The sequence below is a fragment of the Triticum aestivum genome, chromosome 1D, assembly GCF_018294505.1.
Source record: "Triticum aestivum cultivar Chinese Spring chromosome 1D, IWGSC CS RefSeq v2.1, whole genome shotgun sequence".
NCBI lineage: Eukaryota > Viridiplantae > Streptophyta > Magnoliopsida > Poales > Poaceae > Triticum > Triticum aestivum.
In genome coordinates this window covers 345,447,656-345,472,821 of record NC_057796.1, presented here as the reverse complement: position 1 = coordinate 345,472,821, position 25,166 = coordinate 345,447,656, and the positions used below count along the sequence as shown (strand labels likewise).

General features: G+C 51.4%; 1 pseudogene; it reads right to left on the bottom strand.

Annotated features, from left to right (window-relative positions):
• Positions 1–478: 478 nt before the first annotated feature.
• On the bottom strand, positions 479–22,103 carry LOC123159225 (uncharacterized; annotated as a pseudogene).
• Between the last annotated feature and the right edge of the window lie 3,063 nt (positions 22,104–25,166).

Sequence of the window (25,166 nt, the reverse complement as noted above, 5' to 3'; positions counted from 1 at the left end):
TGGTTGCTGTCGCTATACCCTGAAACTTGTTTGTTGCAAACTTCCCATGAACTGTAAACCCTTGGAACCCTACCTTCGAACACCACATACCACTTGCCCTGGCAGTGCAAACGAGCAATAAGTTCAAGCAACAAGCATTGGAACACACAAACAACGAGCAATGAAGAACTCTAGGAGCAAGCAATGGAGCAGAAGAGCATCAGTAAGCATGCACGGTCGTAGCAAGTTCAACCTACCACTACTTTGGTATCATCCTACCACCACATCCAAAAGAGGGTGTAATCGTACCACCGTAAGTTCGTGATCACCGCGATGATCACCGTGAGGGGTTAGTATATACCACCTCACCAAAATATACAAGCCATAAGATTGTTTTCAAGCCCTAACTACACAAAATGTACGTCGTCATCGTCATCATCGTCCTTGTCGCCATCGCCGCCGAGGACCATGCACGCCGTCGCCACCAGCAGAAGCAACACTAGTAGTAGTGCTTGCCCAGCCAGGTCGTCAGCCAGAGCACCCTGTGGGTTGCTCCCATGGCAACAAACCCAACACCCTGGGCTTTGTTGTCCAGTAGGTGGCTGAGAGCCACCATGAGAGCCTCTGGGATGAAGCCAATCTGCTCCATGACGGCGCCGTAGAGCTTAGGGTGCACGTCCACACCCTTGCTCTCCTTGATGGCGGTGCCCACCTCCTTCACTGCCTCAGTCATGCTGCTGAAGACGCTCAGCTCCTCCTCCATGAAGCCTACCCACTTCCTCTTCCTATCAAGCATAGGAACGTGCTCACCATCCTTCTCAGGAGCATCAACGCTGGTGGTGTCTGACTCCTGGGTGTCTAGATACTCCGGCATCGGCGAGCCCAGCGGCTAACCAGAGCCCATGGCATGCTTGCCGGTTGCCAGCCCGAAGGAGAAGATCTGTTGCATCTGGTGGTAGTTCTGGATAGGGGTGTTGAGGAACTCTGCGTCCTTGGGATGAGCCTAAGAAGAAACAAGGCAGAGAGGTTAGTTAGTATGGCAATGGTTCATAGGCTTGAACTGCTGGTTTGTTAGAATGGTATGGTTTGTGAGCTAACCGCGATGTGGCCTTAGTAGTGCTCTGCCTCCAGAAGGATCGAGCAGGTGTCTTCATCCCATGAAGCACCACTGAGGTCTCTAAGCTTGGACGCGGTGATCCACCTCGCTCTCCACTTCCTCAGGTGGTTGTACACCTGTGTCGAGGTGACCGCCTGTCCACAGAAGTCGAACACCTGCTTTGCAACAAGGTTCAAGTGCACCTCCTTAAAGCCCTTGTCAGTCCTCACCCCACTAGCTATGATCTCACACATCTTGTTAAGCACAAAAGTGGATAGAAACGGCTGCCATTTCATGTTGTTCCCCCTGCCATCCTTCTTCTCCTCCGCGGCTGCCTTTTGTGTAGCAGCATCAGCAACAACATTGGGCTAAGCCAGCACAAATGTAGGAACCGTAGGCGGCACTTCGAAAACCTCTGAATCAGGAGGCATCTGGTCCATAGGAGGCTCAGAGTCCTAGATGTAGGAGGGCGGGAACTGGCTCTCGGACATCATGATGGTCTGACTAAACTCTTGTGTGGTCATGTCCTACAAACGTAAGCGTCATCAACACCACAAGACATTACAGATGGATAGTAGGAACTAGCAGTACAACATGGACAGATCGTACTAGTAGTAACACATGCACACATGGATGATCTAGTTGAAGACAACACTACCAAATCCATCAAAGTATACCACAGCTCAACACAGCATAATAGAGCACTAATCATGGACACATGGATGATCATGTTCAACACTTGCACACTAGAATACCACCGATCCATCCATGACCACTAGCTACCAACACTTGCCCACATGGTAAAAACCCCTATCATGCTCCAAATCCATCAAAACTAGCTACTACAACATCACAGTCAAATAGATTGGACGACCGAACCCTAGCACATAGACATATCTAGCTAGAACTAGTAGAGAGGAGGTGGTGATTGAACATACATACGCCATCGGAACGGCCGCTGAGAAGATGCCTGGCACGTCCGAGAGGAGGAGGAGTCGACCCGCCGCCGCAGTCAATGATGACCCACAAGTATAGGGGATCAATCGTAGTCCTTTCAATAAGTAAGAGTGCCGAACCCAACGAGGAGTAGAAGGAAATGAAAAGTGGTTCTCAGCAAGGTATTTTCTGCAAGCACTGAAACAATCGGTAATAGATAGTTCGATAGCAAGATAATTTGTAACGAGCAAGTAACGATAACGGTAAATAAAGTGCAGCAAGGTAGCCCAATCCTTTTGTGGCAAAGGACAGGCCAAAACGGTCTCTTATGATAAGCAAAGCGTTCTTGAGGGTACACGGGAATTTCATCATATCACTTTCATCATGTTGGTTTGATTTGTGTTCGCTACTTTGATAATTTGATATGTGGGTGGACCGGTGCTTAAGTCATGTTTTTACTTGAACAAACCTCCTACTTATGATTAACCCCCTCGCAAGCATCCGCAACTACGAGAAAAGTATTAAGATAAAATCTAACCATAGCATTAAACTTTTGGATCCAAATCAGTCCCTTACAAAATAGCGCATTGTCGGATTTCGGGTTCCGGCAAAACCCTCAAGGTTCGAACACTGGGGTGCGCACGAATGTCTCTCCTCTCCCAAGCTCTCGCACTCCACGATCTCACGGACTAGCTCGCCGAACCCAAAGAACATGGGGACACAAGATTTATACTGGTTCGGGCCACCGTTGTGGTGTAATACCCTACTCCAGTGTGGTGGTGGTGGATTGCCTCTTGGGCTGAGGATGAACAGTACAAGGGAAGAACAGCCTCCTGAGGAGAGGTGTTCTTGTGCTCGGTGAACTTGTGGGTGTGAGGATGGAAAAATGAACCGATCCCACTCCTACTGTGGTGGCTAGTCCTATTTATAGAGGCCCTGGTCCTCTTCCCAAATATTGAGCGGGAAGGGATCCCACAACGACCAAGTTTGAAGGAGGGCAGCTAGTACAGCTTATCCTGACAAAAGTAGTCTTCGCCTGCCAAAGGCTCTGGTGGTGACTGTCGGTGTCAAAACTGGCGGATCTCGGGTAGGGGGTCCCGAACTGTGCGTCTAAGGCTAATGGTAACAGGAGGTGGGGGACACAATGTTTACCCAGGTTCGGGCCCTCTCGATGGAGGTAATACCCTACTTCCTGCTTGATTGATCTTGATGATATGAATATTACAAGAGTTGATCTACCACGAGATCGTAGAGGCTAAACCCTAGAAGCTAGCCTATGATTATGATTGTTGTTGTCCTACGGACTAAACCCTCCAGTTTATATAGACACCGGAGGGGGCTAGGGTTACACAGAGTCGGTTACAAGGGAGGAGATCTACATATCCGAATTGCCAAGCTTGCCTTCCACGCAAGGGAGAGTCCCACCCGGACACGGGACGAAGTCTTCAATATTGTATCTTCATAGTCCAACAGTCCGGACAAAGTATATAGTCCGGCTGTCCGAGGACCCCCTAATCCAGGACTCCCTCAGTAGCCCCTGAACCAGGCTTCAATGACGATGAGTCCGGCGCGCAGATTGTCTTCGGCATTGCAAGGCGGGTTCTTCTCCAAATCCCGAGTACCTGTCGTAACGAGTAGTGTACGGCTTCCCATGAATGTTGCACTCCTTGGCTTCTGTGCTTTAATAATGGCTATCTTCCACGTGTCGAGCGAATGCGAGAAGTCGGGGCATTTTTACATTTGCCACCCTAATCATGTAAGTAAATCGTCTATTTAAAGAGACGTGGATCCTCACATCCAAATCACACCATCCTCCCACAGCGAGTATCCATCAGAGCGCGCCCGGAAAAGTCCATCCCATCATGGCCGGCCATCGCATCTCCTCCTCTCGCTCCCGTAGCACTAAGCCAGGCAATTGGGAGAAGTGTTCCATCCCCCACAGCCAATTAGTAGAGTTGCAGACCCAGGGGTTTCTCCCTCCTGCGTATATGGTCCCCGTCCGAGCCGGACTAGCCACTTATAATGGCGGGGAGCAAGCGGAGAGCTTTCCCAACCCATCCAGGGGGAGCGGGTATGCCTTGTCCCTTACTTATTGAGGGGACTCGGATTTCCAATCCATCCGTTCCTCTGTGGGCTCCTGGAGTTCTATGGCCTCCAGCTGCATAACTTTACCCCCGCATCCATATTACACATCGCCGGCTATGTCGCCTTTTGTGAGCTGTTTCTGGGCTGTGAAGCTCATTTCGAGCTATGGAAGAGGCTATTCTGCCTCGTACCCCGTACACAAGAGGGGTCAATATATCAAGTGGGCGGAGCCGAAATATGGCGCATCGCCAGGACCGGATACCTGTCCGGTACTCCGAAGAAGACATCCGAAGACTGGCCTTCGAAGTGGTTTTATATGGAGGACGTCCCCCTTCCGGAACCTATTCGGATGGGCCTTCCTGAGTTTGATAATGCCCCTTTGAAGAAACGCCACAGCTGGCGCCCTCGGAGCCCCGGGGAGGAAGATAACAGAGAGGTCCTTTACCTGATGGGCAGGATAAAAACGCTGGCCAAATCAGGACTGACAATAGTCGAGGTTATGTCAATATGTAGACGATGCCACCCGCTGCGGTCGTAAAGGTCCGGACTCCGCTGCTGCTCTAGCGAAAATACTATCCGATTTGTACAAAGGAGAGGAAGAGGAGTTCATCTGCATTAATCCACGGGATGGATTCTCCATGTACAACCCCCCAAACTGGGTGAGCTGCTACCTTTTACTCCATACCGTCCCGCATTCTTCATCAGAAATATTTACCTTGCTATTTCATAGTAGGAACTGCGAAAAGCTGTGAGGGAGGTCCACAGCCCGTCTCCACAGCCAGAGGACCTTGACCGGGCCCTCGACCCCGGACTCGAAGAAGATCCGGACATATTTGTGGAGCTCGTCGACAGGACGTTCTATCAGTTAAGCTGCGACGGTGCCTTGGTGGCCATCACAGTCGATTATCCTGGCCTGCTCCCTGCATCGCATGTAAGTAAAACCGGAGTCCCAACTTCCGAGAAGGATCCCTTCCTTGCACTTCACCCACCGCACACGTATTGCGTCTTACAGGGAAGGCCCTTGGGGCGCCATGCCGAACCCGCGGTGACTCATCAACAAGGGGCACCAAAGCCGGGTAGGCTTAAAAGGAAGGCGGTCAGAACTGAGACGCTGTCGCAGAGGTATGAAAAAACCCTGCTCCGTGGTTGTCGTATTTAAAATATAATAACGTCCATGGTTCCTGGCAGAAAAAACGCTCGCCGGACCAAGTCCGGAGAGCCTGCTGGCCACGCCTCCACTAGCTAGACTCCAGAGCCGGACTTAGGGGCAGATGCTAACGTGGGGACAACACCGGATGTTCCTGTTGGGGAACGTAGTAATTTCAAAAAATTTCCTACGCATACGCAAGATCATGGTGATGCATAGCAACGAGAGGGGAGAGTGTTGTCCACGTACCCTCGTAGACCGACAGCGGAAGCGTTATTACAACGAGGTTGATGTAGTCGAACGTCTTCACGATCCGACCGATCAAGTACCGAACGTACGGCACCTCCGAAGTTCTACACACGTTCAGCTCGATGACGTCCCTCGAACTCCGATCCAGCCGAGTGTTGAGGGAGAGTTTCGTCAGCACGACGGCGTGGTGACGATGATGATGTTCCACCGACGCAGGGCTTCGCCTAAGCTTCGCGACGGTATTATCGAGGTGTAATCTGGTGAAGGGAGGCACCGCACACGGCTAAAATATCGTATATCAAGTGTGTTCTTAGGTGCCCCCCTGCCCCCGTATATAAAGGAGCAAGGGGGAGGCCGGCTGCCTATGGGGCGCGCCAAGGAGAGGGGGGGAGTCCTCCTCCTAGTAGGAGTAGGACTCCCCTTTCCTAGTCCTACTAGGAAAAGAAGGGGGGAAGGAAAGAGAGGGAGAGGGAGAGGGAAAGGGGGCTGCGCCCCCCTCTCCTAGTCCAACTAGGACTCCTCTGGGAGGGGGCGCACCACCTCCTGGCTGCTGCCCTCTCTCTCCCCTCAAGGCCCACTAAGGCCCAATACTTCCCCGGGGGGTTCCGGTAACCCTCCGGCACTCCGGTTTAATCCGAAACTTCTCCGGAACACTTCCGGTGTCCGAATATAGTCGTCCAATATATCAATCTTTACGTCTCGACCATTTCGAGACTCCTCGTCATGTCCGTGATCACATCCGGGACTCCGAACAACCTTCGGTACATCAAATCACATAAACTCATAATATAACTGTCATCGTAACTTTAAGCGTGCGGACCCTTTGGGTTCGAGAACTATGTAGACATGACCGAGACACCTCTCCGGTCAATAACCAATAGCGGGACCTGGATGCCCATATTGGCTCCCACATATTCTACGAAGATCTTTATCGGTCAGACCGCATAACAACATACGTTGTTCCCTTTGTCATCGGTATGTTACTTGCCCGAGATTCGATCGTCGGTATCTCGATACCTAGTTCAATCTCGTTACCGGCAAGTCTCTTTACTCGTTCCGTAATACATCATCCCGCAACTAACTCATTAGTCACAATGCTTGCAAGGCTTATAGTGATGTGCATTACCGAGTGGGCCCTGAGATACCTCTCCGACAATCGGAGTGACAAATCCTATTCTCGAAATACGCCAACCCAACAAGTACCTTTGGAGACACCTGTAGAGCACCTTTATAATCACCCAGTTACGTTGTGACGTTTGGTAGCACACAAAGTGTTCCTCCGGTAAACGGGAGTTGCATAATCTCATAGTCATGGGAACATGTATAAGTCATGAAGAAAGCAATAGCAACATACTAAACGATCGGGTGCTAAGCTAACGTAATGGGTCATGTCAATCACGTCATTCTCCTAATGAGGCGATCCCGTTAATCAAATAACAACTCATGTCTATGGCTAGGAAACATAACCATCTTTGATTAACGAGCTAGTCAAGTAGAGGCATACTAGTGACACTTTGTTTGTCTATGTATTCACACATGTATTATGTTTCCGGTTAATACAATTCTAGCATGAATAATAAACATTTATCATGATACAAGGAAATATATAATACTTTATTATTGCCTCTAGGGCATATTTCCTTCAGTCTCCCACTTGCACTAGAGTCAATAATCTAGATTACATAGTAATGATTCTTACACCCATGGAGTCTTGGTGCTGATCATGTTTTGCTCGTGGAAGAGGCTTAGTCAACGGATCTGCTACATTCAGATCCGTATGTATCTTGCAAATTTCTATGTCTCCCACCTGGACTAAATCCCGGATGGAATTGAAGCGTCTTCTGATGTGCTTGGTTCTCTTGTGAAATCTGGATTCCTTTGCTAAGGCAATTGCACCAGTATTATCACAAAAGATTTTCATTGGTCCCGATGTACTAGGTATGACACCTAGATCGGTTATGAACTCCTTCATCCAGACTCCTTCATTCGCTGCTTCCGAAGCAGCTATGTATTCCGCTTCACACGTAGATCCCGCCACGACACTTTGCTTGGAACTGCACCAACTGACAGCTCCACCGTTCAATGTAAATACGTATCCGGTTTGCGATTTCGAATCGTCCGGATCAGTGTCAAAGCTTGCATCAACGTAACCATTTACGATGAGCTCTTTGTCACCTCCATATACGAGAAACATATCCTTAGTCCTTTTCAGGTATTTCAGGATGTTCTTGACCGCTGTCCAGTGATCCACTCCTGGATTACTTTGGTACCTCCCTGCTAAACTTATAGCCAGGGACACATCAGGTCTGGTACACAGCATTGCATACATGATAGAGCCTATGGCTGAAGCATAGGGAACATCTTTCATCTTCTCTCTATCTTCTGCAGTGGTCGGGCATTGAGTCTTACTCAATCTCACACCTTGTAGTACAGGCAAGAACCCTTTCTTTGCTTGATCCATTTTGAACTTCTTCAAAACTTTGTCAAGGTATGTGCTTTGTGAAAGTCCAATTAAGCGCCTTGATCTATCTCTATAGATCTTAATGCCTAATATATATGCAGCTTCACCGAGGTCTTTCATTGAAAAACTTTTATTCAAGTATCCCTTTATGCTATCCAGAAATTCAATATCATTTCCAATCAGTAATATGTCATCCACATATAATATCAGAAATGCTATCGAGCTCCCACTCACTTTCTTGTAAATACAGGCTTCTCCAAAAGTCTGTATAAAACCAAATGCTTTGATCACACTATCAAAGCGTTTATTCCAACTCCGAGAGGCTTGCACCAGTCCATAAATGGATCGCTGGAGCTTGCACACTTTGTTAGCTCCCTTTGGATTGACAAAACCTTCCGGTTGCATCATATACAACTCTTCTTCCAGAAATCCATTCAGGAACGCAGTTTTGACATCCATTTGCCAAATTTCATAATCATAAAATGCGGCAATTGCTAACATGATTCGGACAGACTTAAGCATCGCTACGGGTGAGAAGGTCTCATCGTAGTCAATCCCTTGAACTTGTCGAAAACCTTTCGCAACAAGTCGAGCTTTATAGATAGTAACATTACCATCAGCGTCAGTCTTCTTCTTGAAGATCCATTTATTTTCAATGGCTTGCCGACCATCGGGCAAGTCAACCAAAGTCCATACTTTGTTCTCATACATGGATCCTATCTCGGATTTCATGGCTTCAAGCCATTTTGCGGAATCTGGGCTCACCATTGCTTCTTCATAGTTCGTAGGTTCGCCATGGTCTAGTAACATGACCTCCAGAACAGGATTACCGTACCACTCTGGTGCGGATCTTGATCTAGTTGACCTACGAAGTTCAGTAATAACTTGATCTGAAGTTTCATGATCATTATCATTAACTTCCTCACTACTTGGTGTAGGTGTCGCAGAAACTGATCTCTGCGATGATCTACTTTCCAATAAGGGAGCAGGTACGGTTACCTCATCAAGTTCTACTTTCCTCCCACTCACATCTTTCGAGAGAAACTCCTTCTCTAGAAAGGATCCATTTCTAGCAACAAATATCTTGCCTTCGGATCTGTGATAGAAGGTGTACCCAACGGTCTCCTTTGGGTATCCTATGAAGACACATTTCTCCGATTTAGGTTCGAGCTTATCAGGTTGAAGTTTCTTCACATAAGCATCGCAACCCCAAACTTTAAGATACGACAACTTTGGTTTCTTGCCAAACCATAGTTCATAAGGCGTCGTCTCAACGGATTTCGATGGTGTCCTATTTAGAGTGAATGCAGCCGTCTCTAAAGCATAACCCCAAAACGATAGCGGTAAATCAGTAAGAGACATCATAGATCGCACCATATCTAGTAAAGTGCGATTACGACGTTCAGACACACCATTACGCTGTGGTGTTCCGGGTGGCGTGAGTTGCGAAACTATTCCGCATTGTTTCAAATGTAGACCAAACTCGTAACTCAAATATTCTCCTCCACGATCAGATCGTAGGAATTTTATTTTCTTGTTACGATGATTTTCAACTTCACTCTGAAATTCTTTGAACTTTTCAAATGTTTCAGACTTATGTTTCATTAAGTAGATATACCCATATCTGCTCAAATCATCTGTGAAGGTGAGAAAATAACGATATCCGCCACGAGCTTCAATATTCATCGGACCACATACATCTGTATGTATGATTTCCAACAAATCTTTTGCTCTCTCCATAGTTCCGGAGAACGGTGTTTTTGTCATCTTGCCCATAAGGCACGGTTCGCAAGTACCAAGTGATTCAAAATCAAGTGTTTCCAAAATTCCATCAGTATGGAGTTTCTTCATGCGCTTTACACCGATATGACCCAAACGGCAGTGCCACATATAAGTTGCACTGTCATTATTAACTCTGCATCTTTTGGTTTCAACATTATGAATATGTGTATCACTACTATCGAGATTCATTAAAAATAGACCACTCTTCAAGGGTGCATGACCATAAAAGATATTATTCATATAAATAGAACAACCATTATTCTCTGATTTAAATGAATAACCGTCTCGCATTAAACAAGATCCAGATATAATGTTCATGCTCAACGCTGGCACCAAATAACAATTATTTAGGTCTAAAACTAATCCCGAAGGTAGATGTAGAGGTAGCGTGCCGACGGCGATCACATCGACTTTGGAACCATTTCCCACGCGCATCGTCACCTCGTCCTTAGCTAAACTTCGCTTAATCCGTAGCCCCTGTTTTGAGTTGCAAATATTAGCAACAGAACCAGTATCAAATACCCAGGTGCTACTGCGAGTATTAGTAAGGTACACATCAATAACATGTATATCACATATACCTTTGTTAACCTTGCCATCCTTCTTATCCGCCAAATACTTGGGGCAGTTCCGCTTCCAGTGGCCAGTCTGCTTACAGTAGAAGCACTCAGTTTCAGGCTTAGGTCCAGACTTGGATTTCTTCTCCTGAACAGCAACTTGCTTGCTATTCTTCTTGAAGTTCCCTTTCTTCTTCCCTTTGCCCTTTTTCTTGAAACTAGTGGTTTTACTGACCATCAACACTTGATGCTCCTTTTTGATTTCTACCTCCGCTGCCTTTAGCATTGCGAAGAGCTCGGGAATCGTCTTATCCATCCCTTGCATGTTATAGTTCATCACGAAGCTCTTGTAGCTTGGTGGCAGTGATTGAAGAATTCTGTCAATGACGCAATCATCCGGAAGTTGAACTCCCAGTTGAATCAAGTGATTATTATACCCAGACATTCTGAGTATATGCTCACTGACAGAACTATTCTCTTCCATCTTGCAGCTATAGAACTTATTGGAGACTTCATATCTCTCAATCCGGGCATTTGCTTGAAATATTAACTTCAACTCCTGGAACATCTCATATGCTCCATGACGTTCAAAACGTCGTTGAAGTCCCGGTTCTAAGCCGTAAAGCATGGCACACTGAACTATTGAGTAGTCATCAGCTTTGCTTTGCCAGACGTTCATAACTTCTGGTGTAGCTCTTGCAGGAGGCCTGGCACCTAGCGGTGCTTCCAGGACGTAATTCTTCTGTGCAGCAATGAGGATAATCCTCAAGTTACGGACCCAGTCCGTGTAATTGCTACCATCATCTTTCAACTTAGCTTTCTCAAGGAACGCATTAAAATTCAACGGAACAACAGCACGGGCCATATATCTACAATTAACATAGACAAGCAAGATACTATCAGGTACTAAGTTCATGATAAATTTAAGTTCAATTAATCATATTACTTAAGAACTCCCACTTAGATAGACATCTCTCTAATCATCTAAGTGATTACGTGATCCAAAGCAACTAAACCATGACCGATTAACACGTGAGATGGAGTAGTTTCAATGGTGAACATCACTATGTTGATCATATCTACTATATGATTCACGCTCGACCTTTCGGTCTCTGTGTTCCGAGGCCATATCTGTATATGCTAGGCTCGTCAAGTTTAACCCGAGTATTCCGCGTGTGCAACTGTTTTGCACCCGTTGTATTTGAACGTAGAGCCTATCACACCCGATTAACACGTGGTGTCTCAGCACGAAGAACTTTTGCAACGGTGCATACTCAGGGAGAACACTTTTATCTTGAAATTTTAGTGAGAGATCATCTTATAATGCTACCGTCAATCAAAGCAAGATAAGATGCATAAAGGATTAACATCACATGCAATCAATATAAGTGATATGATATGGCCATCATCATCTTGTGCTTGTGATCTCCATCTCCGAAGCACCGTGCTTGTGATCACCATCTCCGAAGCACCATCATGATCACCATCGTCACCGGCTCGACACCTTGATCTCCATCGTAGTATCGTTGTCGTCTCGCCAACTTATTACTTTTACGACTATCGCTACCGCTTAGTGATAAAGTAAAACTATTACATGGCGATTGCATCTCATACAATAAAGCGACAACCATATGGCTCCTGCCAGTTGCCGATAACTCGGTTACAAAACATGATCATCTCATACAACACATTATATCACATCATGTCTTGACCATATCACATCACAACATGCCCTGCAAAAACAAGTTAGACGTCCTCTACTTTGTTGTTGCAAGTTTTACGTGGCTGCTACGGGCTTAGCAAGAACCGTTCTTACCTACGCATCAAAACCACAACGATAGTTTGTCAAGTTGGTGCTGTTTTAACCTTCGCAAGGACCGGGCGTAGCCACACTCGGTTCAACTAAAGTGAGAGAGACAGACACCCGCCAGTCACCTTTAAGCAACGAGTGCTCCGAACGGTGAAACCAGTCTCGCGTAAGCGTACGCGTAATGTCGGTCCGGGCCGCTTCATCTCACAATACCGCTGAACCAAAGTATGACATGCTGGTAAGCAGTATGACTTATATCGCCCACAACTCACTTGTGTTCTACTCGTGCAAAGCATCAACGCATAAAACCTGGCTCGGATGCCACTGTTGGGGAACGTAGTAATTTCAAAAAAATTTCCTACGCATACGCAAGATCATGGTGATGCATAGCAACGAGAGGGGAGAGTGTTGTCCACGTACCCTCGTAGACCGACAGCGGAAGCGTTATTACAACGCGGTTGATGTAGTCGAACGTCTTCACGATCCGACCGATCAAGTACCGAACGTACGGCACCTCCGAAGTTCTACACACGTTCAGCTCGATGACGTCCCTCGAACTCCGATCCAGCCGAGTGTTGAGGGAGAGTTTCGTCAGCACGACGGCGTGGTGACGATGATGATGTTCCACCGACGCAGGGCTTCGCCTAAGCTTCGCGACGGTATTATCGAGGTGTAATCTGGTGGAGGGGGGCACCGCACACGGCTAAAATATCGTATATCAAGTGTGTTCTTAGGTGCCCCCCTGCCCCCGTATATAAAGGAGCAAGGGGGAGGCCGGCTGCCTATGGGGCGCGCCAAGGAGAGGGGGGGAGTCCTCCTCCTAGTAGGAGTAGGACTCCCCTTTCCTAGTCCTACTAGGAAAAGAAGGGGGGGAAGGAAAGAGAGGGAGAGGGAGAGGGAAAGGGGGCTGCGCCCCCCTCTCCTAGTCCAACTAGGACTCCTCTGGGAGGGGGCGCACCACCTCCTGGCTGCTGCCCTCTCTCTCCCCTCAAGGCCCACTAAGGCCCAATACTTCCCCGGGGGGTTCCGGTAACCCTCCGGCACTCCGGTTTAATCCGAAACTTCTCCGGAACACTTCCGGTGTCCGAATATAGTCGTCCAATATATCAATCTTTACGTCTCGACCATTTCGAGACTCCTCGTCATGTCCGTGATCACATCCGGGACTCCGAACAACCTTCGGTACATCAAATCACATAAACTCATAATATAACTGTCATCGTAACTTTAAGCGTGCGGACCCTTTGGGTTCGAGAACTATGTAGACATGACCGAGACACCTCTCCGGTCAATAACCAATAGCGGGACCTGGATGCCCATATTGGCTCCCACATATTCTACGAAGATCTTTATCGGTCAGACCGCATAACAACATACGTTGTTCCCTTTGTCATCGGTATGTTACTTGCCCGAGATTCGATCGTCGGTATCTCGATACCTAGTTCAATCTCGTTACCGGCAAGTCTCTTTACTCGTTCCGTAATACATCATCCCGCAACTAACTCATTAGTCACAATGCTTGCAAGGCTTATAGTGATGTGCATTACCGAGTGGGCCCTGAGATACCTCTCCGACAATCGGAGTGACAAATCCTATTCTCGAAATACGCCAACCCAACAAGTACCTTTGGAGACACCTGTAGAGCACCTTTATAATCACCCAGTTACGTTGTGACGTTTGGTAGCACACAAAGTGTTCCTCCGGTAAACGGGAGTTGCATAATCTCATAGTCATGGGAACATGTATAAGTCATGAAGAAAGCAATAGCAACATACTAAACGATCGGGTGCTAAGCTAACGTAATGGGTCATGTCAATCACGTCATTCTCCTAATGAGGCGATCCCGTTAATCAAATAAAAACTCATGTCTATGGCTAGGAAACATAACCATCTTTGATTAACGAGCTAGTCAAGTAGAGGCATACTAGTGACACTTTGTTTGTCTATGTATTCACACATGTATTATGTTTCCGGTTAATACAATTCTAGCATGAATAATAAACATTTATCATGATACAAGGAAATATATAATACTTTATTATTGCCTCTAGGGCATATTTCCTTCAGTTCCTCCTATAGAGGATGCGGATAGGCTGTCCGCTACGAATTCCGAAGTGGAGAGCGCCATGAATCACAAGCGTCGCCGGGCCGTACTCCGCGACCCTAGTTTCTCCGAAGAGGCGTTCGATGCCTTCAACTCAGGAGACGCGTACATCCGAGCTGCTCAAAATGGCCTTGCCAGAGCCATGGACCAGTATGTAAAGGATATACGGGTAAGAAAATCTGATAATTATGTATATCAGTAGCCACTGAGACTTGAAACAGTTGGCACAACTGATTTAAGGATCATTATATGCGTAGGTTCTTACGGAGAAGAATACCCAGTTGTCTCAAGAGCTGGAGGATTGCAAAGCCCAGCTACGGGCCGCAGTTGCCGGAATGAGGATTCCAAGAAGGCCCCATCTGGTAATACTTGTCTTGATCGAAAAGAAGGAAATGACATGTACCAGTTAGTATTCGGCATGCATGCAAATCTAACAATAGATTCTGCAGATAATCCCGGAGTGAATCCGAAGATCGTGCGAGGGGATGAGCGACATGCTCAACAACAGCTAGAGGCTGGCGAGCGCGTGCTTACACGGGTTAGGCGGGAGAAAAACGATCTCCAAGATGCCAATACCCGGCTGGGCGTTGAACTGAAAGATGTTCGGGCCCAACTCGCTGACTCCGTCAGGGAGAATAAGAGGCTTCGACGCGGCATTTTTAGTAAGTGCTTGAACGAACTTTTATAGAGTTCGGCGAAGAAACCAGCTAACAGAGTTATATCTGTAGGTATGCTGACGGGTCATCCCGAAGAGGAGATGCCCGGATCTGCGGGCGATCTTCTGCAAGAGCTCTCACAACTGCACGAACAAGTTAGGCAGGTGATGCAGGGCATTACCTAGGCCTTGTGGCCATCCGCCTCCCTGCCAGGAGGCATGGGGGAGCTCGTAGAGATGCTCAAGGGAGCGCGGCGGCGCTTCCGATTATGGAAGATATCGGCCTGCCGACAAGGTGCAAGGGAAGCCTGGGCCATGGTGAAGACGCGATATACCAAGGCTGACCCGAACCACATGGCCGAGGTCGGACCTGTAGGGTCTGATGGGAAAGAGATCCTCGTTAGTCTGGTATATGACCAGGTAAAATTAGCCGCAAAGTATTCCCAATAGGATTATAGGCTAGACAGCCTGTTGGATGGTATAGAAGAAGAATTTAGTTAGTCTAAGTGACTGTGTACTTCAAATGACATATTTTGTCCCTAGCCGGATTGTAAATCATTTGTCATGGCGGACCTTTTCGCTTCGACCTCCGGACCCGACAGTCCGGAGTGTATCCGAATACCCGCTTAGTTATGTAAAAACCGAGGTACGCGTGGAAACCAGGCGCAGGGGTCATAAGTGCTTGAACAGACAAGTACCCAACTAGCTATGTTATATTACATGGATAGTAAGAAACATCTTCCAGGGAGAATAGTTCCGTTAGGGGTTCCTTTCCCTGGGTACGCATGCATTAATGTGCATGTCCAAACTGCGAAAAGAGACGCAGGATATAAACATCTAGGGGCATGTATTGCAATAAGTAAAAGTCATCTTTTGTTCACCGACCGAATATTCCCTTAAGAACGCTAGCTTTCGGCTTCACCCAGTCTGAGGTACACATCCGGCCAGTAACAATCGCAGAGGTGCTCCCCTTGTGCCCTAGCCGAATTAACGGGAATGTAGGGCATAAACACAAGAGCCAGGCAACCCAGCTTGGCCAAAACTTAAGTCATATCGATGCATATAATGGCGAAGAAAAGGTACATGTGGAAAAGTAACACATGTGCAGGGGCATAAAGCCCGGAATATAATTATATTAAGCTTCTGTATAAGAGGCCCCCAGGTATAATGAGCACTCACGGCGCGTCAAGATTGTGTAGTCAAGACACATTTTAAGCTTTTAAGGCCATGAAGAAAAAGGGAAGAAAGAAAGAAAGACAGATAGCGGATATATATAAAAAAAGGCGGAGGTAAGGAGACAAACACAGAGTCTGGCACTAGGCGTAGAACCTTCGGAGTCTGGCCGTGTTCCATGGGTTTGGCTCGAGTCGATTGTCTGATGCATCACGCAGACGGTACGCTCCGCCGGTTAGAACTTTATCGATGATGAAGGGACCTTCCCATTTGGGCTTGAGCTTGTCCTTTTTCTTCTCTGGTAGGCGTAGAACAAGTTCGCCAACGTTATAAGTTTTGGCCCGTACTTCTGTGCTTTGATACCGTCGAGCCTGTTGCTGATAGAATGCGGAGCGGGCTTTTGCAACGTCACGCTCCTCCTCCAGGGCGTCTAAACTGTCCTGCCGATCAAGCTCGGCTTCTTTCTCTTCGTACATGTGCACTTGAGGTGAGTCATGAATGATGTCGCAGGGCAGTACCGCCTCTGCACCGTACACCATAAAAAACGGTGTGTATCCGGTAGTGCGATTCAGCGTGGTCCGCAGCCCCCATAGTACGGAGTCGAGCTCCTCAACCCAGTGTGTATCTGATTCCTTCAAGGATTGCACTAATCTGGGTTTAATGCCGCTCATAATAAGACAATTTGCTCGTTCGACTTGACCGTTTGTTTGGGGGTGATAGACGGAGGAATAATCGAGCTTAATGCCCATTTTGCCGCACCAAGTTTTTACCTCGTCAGCTGTGAAGTTTGAGCCGTTATGGGTGATGATGCTGTGGGGGACACCATAACGGTGTACAACCCCGGATATGAAGTCTTGTTAAGGTCCTTGAAATCGACACATAGGAGCCAGGATTTGCCCTTCTTTGGTACCATTACCAGGTTTGCTAGCCAGTCCGGATGTTTTATTTCTCTAATGAATCCGGCCTCGACTAACTTGGCTAGCTCCTCTCCCATGGCTTGTCGCTTAGGCTCTGAGAAACGCCGAAGAGTCTGCTTGACCGACTTGTATCCCTTTAGAATGTTTAGGCTATGCTCGGCCAGCCTGCGTGGGATTCCTGGCATGTCTGAAGGATGCCAGGCGAAGATGTCCCAATTCTCGTGCAAGAACTCCCGCAGTGCGGCGTCTGTTGTGGGGTTCAGTTGTGCCCCGATGGATGCTGTTTTTATAGGGTCCGTTGGGTGGACCTGGAATTTGACTATTTCGTCCGCTGGTTTAGAAGAGGTGGACTTGGGTCTTTTGTCGAGTATCACGTCGTCCCTGTCCACTGTGGAGCGCAGCGCAGTTAGTTCTTCGGCCGCGAGGGCTTCGGATAACGCCTCGAGGGCCAGTGCGGCGGTTTTATTTTCGGCGCGGAGTGCTATGTCCGGATCACTAGCTAGAGTGATGATTCCATTAGGCCCGGGCATCTTGAGCTTCATGTACCCGTAATGGGGTATAGCTTGGAAGATCGTGAATGCCTCCCGCACTAAAAGGGCGTGGTATCCGCTACTGAACGGGGCCACTTGGAATGTGATTTCTTCGGACCTATAATTCTCCGGCGCGCCGAATACCACATCTAGTGTGATTTTTCCCGCACATCGTGCCTCCCGACTAGGGATGATTCCTCTGAAGGTCGTGCTACTTTGCTCAATGCGGCTCTTGTCTATTTCCATTTGCTAAGAGTCTCCTCGTAGATGAGGTTTAATCCGCCGCCACCGTCCATGAGTACTTTAGTAAGCCGGAAGCCGTCCACAATTGGACTAAGGACCAAAGCGGCTGGTGCTCGGGCTGTTCGGAATTGAGGTTCATCACTGGCATTGAAGGTTATGGCCGTATTGTTCCATGGATTTATTGCTGCAACGTGGCAGACTTCGGCGAGGCTGCGGAGTGCTTGCTTGCGCCTTTTATTTGAGGCGAAAGTCTCGAAGACTGTCAATACTGTATTGTTATTTTCCACGGGATGGTGCTATGTGGTATTGTTGATGAGGAGATCCTCGCCGCTCTTGGCCACCTGCCGGAGTATCCAACATGCTCTAAGGCTGTGTGTTGGCATGGTATCCGGTGTACTGTGAATTTTGCATGGCCCATTGAGCCATCCTTCCAATACGGTTCCACGCCCTGTAGTGGGCTTTGATTTCTTTGTAATTGGATCGGGTGACTTACGAGAGTACACCCTTTTAGTTCGGACGGGAGGGTTTAGTGAGAGCCGGAGGATCCCAGAATTTTGTTTGGGTTTTCCAGGCGCTTTCCATCACACAGTACTTCCGTACTATGGCCGCCAAGTCAGCGAAGTGTGCTATGTCACGGCGACTTATGGCGTTGAGGATTCCCTTGTCCGTGCAATTTTTGCAAAAGAATGAAATTGCGTCTTCCTCGTGACAGTCCTTGACCTTGCTCATTACAAGGAGGAATCTGGCCCAAGAGTGATGTACTGTCTCTTGGGGCTCTTGTCTAATGTGGGAAAGATCACTTATGACTGGGTGGGTGGGTAGATTTAGGTCCAAACCCTGACCCGGTCTGAGACCCAGGGGCAGAGGAGTTTCCGAGCTTGGCAGTTCGGGCTCCGGGATGTTGCCCAATATTTCTGGCCCGCTGTCCGACTCTAGGTTCGAAGCTTGGGCCATGTCCTCCCATAGACGGGTATCCAGCTCGGAGAGCTCGGGAATCCGGACATAGTTTGTCCTCAAAATAGAGGAAGAATCGCTGCATTGCTCCTCCACCACTGCTATCTGATGGGTGACCGGCGGAGAGTTAATCTCCCTTTGGTCGGGTTTAAGCCCGATCCAATCATAGTCCGTAGCGACTCCCAGGGCGGCGATGCGATCCAAGAGCTCGTTCAAGGAAGAGAGCTCCATTGGATCCATCTGCTCGGTGAATCCCGAGCCGACGTGGAGGTTGTTTTTGTTGACCCGAGAAGTCATCGTTGGCGCAACGGCCGAACAGGCGGTCATGACGAAGCCGCCTAGTCGGAGAGTTTGGCCTATAGCCCGGGCTCCCCCAGAGGAATTGTTGTCCCTGATAACAAGACGAGCCATCAAGCCTTATCATGACGGCACAGTGGAACTCTCAATGAAAGCACCAATGTCGGTGTCAAAACCGGCGGATCTCGGGTAGGGGTCCCGAACTGTGCGTCTAAGGCTAACGGTAACAAGAGGCGGGGGACACAATGTTTACCCAGGTTCGGGCCCTCTCGATGGAGGTAATACCCTACTTCCTGCTTGATTGATCTTGATGATATGAGTATTACAAGAGTTGATCTACCACGAGATCGTAGAGGCTAAACCCTAGAAGCTAGCCTATGATTATGATTGTTGTTGTCCTACGGACTAAACCCTTCGGTTTATATAGACACCGGAGGGGGCTAGGGTTACACAAAGTCGGTTACAAGGGAGGAGATCTACATATCCGAATTGCCAAGCTTGCCTTCCACGCAAGGGAGAGTCCCACCCCGGCACGGGACGAAGTCTTCAATCTTGTATCTTCATAGTCCAACAGTCCAGCCAAAGTATATAGTCCGGCTGTCCGAGGACCCCCTAATCCAGGACTCCCTCAGTGACGCCGTCTTGGGCTCCACGGTGACCTCCGTCCTGCTGGTCTTGGTCTTGTTGCACCGATATGGATACCTTTGCCTAATGCCTTGGGACTCCTCGCCTGCGCTTGCCCCTTTAGCACCAAAGAGGAAACGAGGACGCTGCGATCGCTGGCGCCTGCCTGGCGCCCGCCTGGCCTTGATCGTCATGGCTTACGTCACGAGAAACCTCGCGAGGTACCCCTTGCCTTGATCTCTCCGCCCCTCGCGAGCCAGCCCGGTGAGGCTGCTCCCGAGGAGGTCTTGTGTCGTCCGCCTCGCGAGGCTTGGCCCCTCGCAAGGGTCTTGAGTACTTGCTGGTGAAGATGGGCCGTACGGGCCCACTTGGAGAGCCATGCCGTGGGCCGCAGGTAGGCAAGTCTGGGGACCCCCGTTCCCAGAATGCCGACAGTAGCCCCCGGGCCCAAGGCGCGCTCGAACTTGGCTTCGAGGGGAAGCCAAAGGGCAAGTGCGGAGCGCCACGGGCCCCAATAGCCTGCGGCCTTGGTCAACGCGTGGCGGTTGATTGGACTTGGGCGTCTCCGCTTCCCCACGAAACCTTGATACCCGCCTGGCTAGGCGACCACCGTGGTCTACACGGTTTCCCTCTCATGGTTGCGGTGCACTCCTCCAATTCTTCTGCTTCCTCGAAGTTCAGCCCCTTCTCCCAATCCGATCTGAGCAGTCCTCCCATCGCCATGGCGCCGGATCGAACGGAGAAAGGGAAGAAGCCCCTGTCCTCCGCCGAACTACCTCCGGCCATTGAGCCTGCCATTGGCAGGTCGCTGGTGCTCAATCAAGAAGCCATGGACAAGGTGTGCCCCATGCGCGCCTCCAGCTTCAATGAGTGGGGAGGGACGGTGGCCTGGCCTGCGTCTCGAGCTCGCGTCGACAGGACAGCCACCGAGGTCCCATTCTTCATCGACGCCCTATGGGCTGGCTTGGTTCCTCCTTTCTCCGCCTTCTTCAATGCAGTGCTTGCCCATTATCAGATCCACATGCTGCACCTTCATCCCCAATCCGTGACCCTTCTTGCCATCTTCGCCTTTGTTTGTGAGGCCATGGTGGGCATTGCTCCTTCCGTGGCTCTTCTCCGCCACTTCTTCTCGTTGCACCTGATTGATCCCCGACAGAGCTCGGGATGCCTGAGCTTCCAGGCCATGGCGGCGACGGCCGGCGCGGGGATCGACTTCGAGCTTCCACCTTCCACGAGCGAGTTTCGAACACGGTGGGTATTCGTTGATGTCGGTGTGCTCAGCCCCCTGCTCTCTTCTCCATCGGCGCCCGCCATTCCCAACTCTGGTTGGTGCCACGAGAGGCTTGCTGATTCGCGCCTTGTCTCCATCTAGCTCCGGCTGAAGAGGTTGAAAGACCTTGGCGTGACTGCGCCTATGGTGGTGAAGGAGTTCGTCCGGCGCTGATTCGCTCCGCTTCAGCGCCATTCCCGACCAATGTGGGCCTTGCTCAACAGCAAGGACCACATGAGACTTCAGGAGTCCCGGCTCCCCCTTGAGGCGCGGCGAACGGTGCTCGAGGTCCTGACGGGCGTGCCGTTGCCAGACGACATGTCGGGGAAGAGTTGTCTTCTGTACCGCTGCTTGAACAAGGTGGCATTTGTGGAGCAGATGCCCTCCTTCGACGAGTGGGGGCCGCGTCCAGTCTGCCTTTTGGGGCCCCGTGAGAACCCCATCATCATGGTTCCTCTCCTTGCCACCAGCCCCGATCTTGCCCCGAGAGCAGACGCTGGGAGGAAAGCACCGCTGGAGGCCGGGGGCGCGGGCGCCGAGGTGTCGATGCTGCTTGAGGCTCCCGAGGCGTCATCCTCGGGAACCCGTGATCCTTGCCCTGGGGTGGCAGCTGAGGGGGCGACGCGGTCCACTGCTTCTGAGACCGAAGCTCCTGAGGCCTCAGCTGGTCGTCACGAGGCAGAGCCCAGTAGCTCTCTCCAGCCTGGCGCTCCGGAGGTCGTCTCCTTGGGCGCTTCTCCAGTTGCGCCCCGCGAGGGTCGCCACGTCCAGCGCTTTGGCCGGCTCCGTGTGGACTTTGAGGAGCTCCACAAGAGGAAGGGATCCCCAAGCTGCAGCAGTGGTGCCTTCGGGCCGTTGAAGCGGAGGAAGTACATCGCCATTGATGAGTAAGTACCTTATCCCTGTCATTCCTTGTGTGTCGCTTCCCTTCCTGACAGTGGTTCCCCAGGATCCCTTCTGCCAATGCCGCGGAGTCTCCCGAGGGGCATCCTCCTCCCGCTTCGTCTCCCCCGACAGCTTTGAGAGCCCCAAGCCCGCACGCTACTCCTGGCGCGGGGTTCGCCAAAGAAGCAAGCCTGTCAGCAAGGTGCCTTGAGCTCGTGCCTTCGCCGTCTCCCCTTCGCGGCCTTGCCTTGAGCGCGGCCAGCGTACCAAGGGCTCCTCCTCTGATCGTGGGCGGCGGCTGGCTAGCTTCGATCCTGGGCTCCTCTTCTAGCGGCGGGTCTCCACTCATCCGGGCCCCTCACGAGGCCTAGCCGGCAACCGGGCGGGCACCAGCCCCCAGCCCCCTGCCGAAAGGGGGCGAGCCGCTTTGGGCCTCGCCTGCGACCCCCGCGGTGGAGGACGGGGTCGGTAGTGTGCTTAGATCGGCGCACGAGCGGAGTGTCGTCCGCCACGAGCTCTTTCGGGATGTGATGGGCGCGATGAACCGGCTCGGTGAAGAACTTGCGGACGTGGACGTGTGCCTTGTGGCCGAGGGTCTTCGGCTGATGGAGGAGCAGCACAAGGTGAAGGTGGCCATCAACCTTGGGCGCCACTAGCGCGAGCTTGACAATGCGAAGGCCGAGGCATCCCTCGCGTCCACGCGCGAGGCTTGCTCCTGAGCCTTGGAAGAAGCCCGGGAAGCTGACCGCAGCCGCGAGATCGCAGAGGAACGCGCGTGGGAGCTCCAAGCCTAGAGCGTCTCCTTGGAGCAGCAGGTGGAGGCACGCCAGGCTGCCCCTGCGTCGATGAGGGGGACGCCTACCGAAGAGGAAGAGATCCTGAAGCGTGAGGAAGCGCTGGCGCTAGAAGCTATGGAGCGCAGCCTTGAGCTTGAGCGGTTGGAGACGAGGGAGCGCCAAGTCGCCCAAGCGGAGGATGCTGTTGGTGCGCGCGAGGCCCGGGCCCAGGGGAAGGTCGATCGCCGCGTGGCCGAGACTCGCGCAGATCTTGTGAGGAGGTACTACTTGAAGCTGAAGCACACTGAAGCTGAGGCTGCGGGCAGGGCTGCTGCCCTCAAGACTAGGTTGGCTGAGGCGGAGCGGCGCGAGGAGGCCGCCACAGCTGCCCTGGTCTCGGCGCAGGCTGAACTAGCCTCCGCCCGCGCCGGGCTGCTCCCTCTTTAGCAGCGGGTCGCCGACGCCGAGTCCATCACGCGGCAGAATAGGGAGGAAGTGCTTCAACGGCGGACACTGGAGCGCGTGCACGCCCCCATGCTCCAGGGCCTCAGGAATAGGGCCAACATTGCGCTGGGCCACATCTGTGATGAAAATGCCCCTCATCCCCACGCGGACGACTACGCCAGTCACCTCCGCTTCTTCACAGAAGTGGTGACGCGCCTAGAGAACCATTCCGAGAGAGCTCATCAACTTGTTGAAGAGAGGAGCCGCAGCCTGCTCGGGCCGCCTTCTCCCGCGTCTTCAGCCATCTCTAGAACACCTATCCCAATTTTGACTTTGACGCCACCATTGCCCCAGTACCGGAGGCCATCCGGGGCGACCTGGCGCGGTGGGTGGAAGAAAATGTGGACGCGCTGGTCATGGCCTTCGCTTCCGAGGACGACGTGGCGGTGGTCGCGGCAGACGAAAGCGACGTGGTCGACGATGGTGATGGCGGTGCCGTCGAAGGTGATGGTGATGCCAGCGACGCGTCTGAAGGCGACCCAGGGGACGCGGCGAGCGACATGTCCGATTGATCCTGTGTTTCCTTGCCGTTTATCCTGCACGCAAAAGCTCGGGCGTGGCCACAGAGGTTGTAAGAGCATTTTGGGAGGGGGATCCCCTCATGTAAACAGATTACTGCCCCTATTCTTTTGGGCCAAGCTTAATATGTGCCTTCATGAGCTCACGAGTCTCGTGGCGAGTTTGCTGTTGTAATTTACCTTAACCTGGGCAGGCTCCGAACTGACTCATGAGGTTGTGAGTTTCTGAGGAGCCCCTGAGGAGCCTTCCGATCCATCTGAGAGGGCCTCACAAGAGGCATGCGGCAGCCATGGCACGACCCGCATGCGGTGCGCGTGCATTATGCCCAGCCCCGCTCGCGAGGGGGAGGCGGTAAGCGCCAGCTCCGAAATAAGGCAAGAACTAGATTGCAAGAAATAGCACGAACGAGAAAAGGCACCCCCCGCGCATCAATGAAAACTCAACTCCAACTTAAATCCAAAGCCAGTAAGCATGGCTACAGAAAAGAGGTTAAAAAGCAAATGGCCGCGTCCGGCGCCTAGTCTAGTCTTCTTGTCTTCGAGTCTTCTCACCAGCGCGGAGCTAAGTGCTGCCACTAGGACATGGGAGGGAGCCCCCGAGGCCCGAGGGCGGCACTCCTGAGGCTCCGGGGCGTGTACAGCCCCACTCATTATTACGTGAGAGTGTCACGAGCGGAGACCTTCACAGGCGTGAGCCTTGCTTCATATCGCCAGATGAGGGCCCCGCCTTGCGCCACCCTCTATCACCGTTGGGACGACCAGAAACCAGGACGGCGCCAAAGGGGGCAAAGGGGACGCCAGCGGCGCCCTCGGTGACCACGGGTCCTCTACCGGGGGAAGGCTCGCCGACGCCTCCCCGGCAGAGGGCCTACCTCCGGGCAATGCCTTGCTCCGCGCAACGCGGGGAGGGGCCTTGTTCCTGGCTCCTCCCGCGCAGCCCCCAGTGCACCTCTCCTGGTGGGACGGGTACCACCGTGCTGGAACCGTCGCCTGGCGCTGTGACCTGATTCACTTGCGATTCATGGTTAGCGTAAGCCTGCCCTGGGAGATTAGTGGTACCCTATAGCTGTTGTCGACGGCGCGGTTGGCGGGGCTCTCCGGCGGCTCCTGGAAGGCCTCAGCTCCTAGTGCCTCCTCTTCCTAGCCTGGCTCGGGGAACGAGCCGGGGTCATCTTCCGGCGTGTACTCCTGGTCCATCATGCGGGGCACGTAGGCCTCCGAGGCCGTTGCCCCAAAGACCTCGCCGAAGTGCCCCACGCTCCATGTCGCCCGGCCCATCACGCCGTCCTAAGGATGGTTGGGTAGTGCCCCGCCGGGGCCGTGTGTGGCAACGCTCGTGCCCGCACCCATCGGAGGTGGTGCGGGTGCGATGAGGCGCCCGACGCCGTGGGTCGCGCTGATGTCGATGAGACCCCTGGGCGCACTCGGGGCACGAGGGCGCGGCGAGGCCCGCCGTGGGATCTGGCCGCTGCCTGGGGCGTGAGCTGGGAGCAGAAGGGCGGCGCTCCCGTGGCTGCCGCGTCCAGTAGCTCGGCGACACATTCCAGCAGTGCATCCCGACCGCTCTCCATCAGTCGGCACCGTAGCAGCTCCCGTGCCACCATGAGTGCAGCC